This window comes from Podarcis bocagei (genome assembly GCF_964188305.1).
Source record: "Podarcis bocagei genome assembly, chromosome: 4".
NCBI lineage: Eukaryota > Metazoa > Chordata > Lepidosauria > Squamata > Lacertidae > Podarcis > Podarcis bocagei.
In genome coordinates this window covers 73,660,804-73,663,499 of record NC_138128.1, presented here as the reverse complement: position 1 = coordinate 73,663,499, position 2,696 = coordinate 73,660,804, and the positions used below count along the sequence as shown (strand labels likewise).

The 2,696-nt window shown below is 40.3% G+C and overlaps 1 protein-coding gene across 1 annotated transcript in view; it reads right to left on the bottom strand.

Annotated features, from left to right (window-relative positions):
- The window catches only part of CDH23 (cadherin related 23), a 416,648-nt gene that overhangs the window by 79,824 nt on the left and 334,128 nt on the right, over positions 1-2,696 (bottom strand). The window lies entirely within an intron of this gene.

Genomic DNA, 2,696 nt, shown 5'->3' with positions numbered 1-2,696 from the left:
GTTGCGTTTCTCTTTTGTTTTTGTTTTTTAAAAATAATATTTATTAAGCAATCAAAAGCTTCAAAAAATTAAACATAAAATACAAAAACCAAAAAAAAGTTACAAAAATGGGAAAATACAAAAACTAAGCACATAGAAGTACACAATAAAGACAGTTAACAGAATAGGGGGAAAAAAGAAGAAAAAACACCAAAAAAGAACACGGAAAAAAGATTAGTATTTTCATATCTTATACCTCATTCACTTGTTTCTTGACCTCCTCACACCTCCCTTTTTGTATTCCAGTTCAGATATTTAGTTCAGCAAGTCCTTTCCCTCTATCATTCATCCTTACAAGTTTCTCTTTTGCCATGGGGAGAAAAAGGACGTGGGAAAGTAATATTCATCAAGAACTCCAACAGAACCCATAGACCAGACTTCCAACACTCACCGCTGATCACATGAAGCTGCCTTATACTGAACCAGACCACTGGTCCGTCATTACTTATTCGGACTGGCAAGTCGGTCTCAAGCAGGGCTTTCCTCATTACCTGCCACCTGACTCTTTTATCTGGCTGACCCTGGGACCCCTCTGCCTGCAAAACATGTGCCTCTCCAATGCACTGTGACCCCCCCACTCACTGATATTTAGGTTTCTAATGAAGTTATGATGTTTCCATAAAATAAAATGAAGTTAGAGTGGATTGGAATTGAGTGATTCATAGAATCCCAGACCCAGAAGGATCCCCAGGTGTCAACCAATCCAACAAGCTGCAACGCAGGAACCTCAGCTAAAGCATCCATGACGGATGACCGTCCAACCTCTGCTTAAAAACCTCAAAGGAAGGAGTTTCCTTGTTATTTGGGAATAACAACTGTATGAGTGTAAGATAGCATAGACCACAGTATCAAGATGCAGCCCATCCCAGTAAGGTCCCAAATGAAACTTTCACTAGTTCTTCTTTCTTTCTCAAGACAAGAGTATACACTTTAAGAATGAGAAATGCCTCATGTTTGCACCGACTGTTAAATACAGTCATACCTCGGGTTGAAAGTGCTTCGGGTTGAGCGCATTCGGGTTGCACTTTGTGGCAACCCTGAAGTAACGGAGTGTGTTATTTCCGGGTTTCGCTGCTCGTGCATGCGCAGACACTAAAAAAATGACATCACGTGCATGTGCGGAAGCGGCAAAACGCGACCCACGCATGCGCAGATGCACCGTCACGTCTTACATTCCATTCAGGATGCGAACGGGGCTCCGGAACGGAGTAGGCTGCGGAGATTGGGACTATACCTTTGGAATGGTAACGAGATGATATGAAGGCTCTGGAGAGAAAATTCCTCATGGGAGATGGACATAAAGCTGCGGAAGCGACGGTACACTTCATAAGCTGCTACCAGAAACTAAAGATGCTTCGACAGAATCTGTTAAAAGTCATGCCACTTCTAAACATCCTAGGGTTTAAAATTAGTGTAGCATAATGCACTCTACCATGCAACTAGTACTGCTGACTAAAGCAATTTCCTCATCTTAGCCCAAAAAGGTTCTGGGAAGAAGTTAGCATGTCTTAATGTTCAGCAGCTGTTCACCACTACAACTTCGCTCAGCAATAAATAAACCACTAGAAATGAAGGGGGGAAATGTGCAAAAAGTTGCCATGCTTCCTTTATTTTGTTTCCTCTTTCAATGCTTTAAAATTTGCAGCTTTTCTGTTCTCAGCACCACTGTAAGTCATAGCACACTATCTTAACAACCAAAACAAACCAATTCCTGTTCATTTACTCTGTTTTCTGACTGTATGATGGGACAAGAGAACTCTCCTCTAGCCTGGCAGATTATAATTCCTCTAGGAAGTCAGATATATTGTCAAAAGGTATACTAGGAAAACTGGCACAGATTCTTGGTATTTGGTACTGTGCTGGGATAACTTGCGCAGATGCATGAAAGCATAGCAAAACCTATTCGGGTGGCGTCTGGATAACATGCGAGTGCTTCTCCAAATAGAGTTTGGATAAATTTACAATAAACAGCAATATCTTTTGTGAAGTTTGACAAAACTGATCTGAGAACTAAATTGAGTCAAAGGGAGTACTTGCCACCTTAAATGTTTGTAGATAAATAGTGTAGGTTGGAATAAATTTTTGGGTTAAGATGAAGCAGGCTGATCAGCTTATCATAACTGGAATCCTTCTCTGAAAGGCAGCAAGCAGGAGCTCAAGATTAATTGATATTGGCTCAAATGATATCAGTCATTTGAATCATCAGGTTGTATCCAAATGGCTGTTGCATGTTGTGGTGCTGGAGATCATATGCAGGAGAAAAAGGGCTTGCGAAAGTAGTATATGGTTTTGCTGCAAGACACAGCTTTTAATGGTACACTGTACATTTCTAAGTACATTTTCTAGGCTGAACACAGTAAAAAATACTGCCAGTTAAACATGCTATGGACTGTGTTGCCAAACTATTTGGACTAGTGGTGTTCTCAGTCTGTTTTTGGATCCAGTATACTGATTACATAATCTCAAAATTCCTCACCCTAAAAAACAACAACCCTGTGTGGATGCACCACAGAAATTACTCACAACCCCTGTTTTAGTTTGAAAGAGATACACATGAAAAAGAAAATTTCTATTAGGTAAAAGTGGCTAAGAAATGGCCGAAAATGGGAAGTATTCAAAAGGAGAAGCTTGCATTTACATTCCCTAAACTTGTTTGT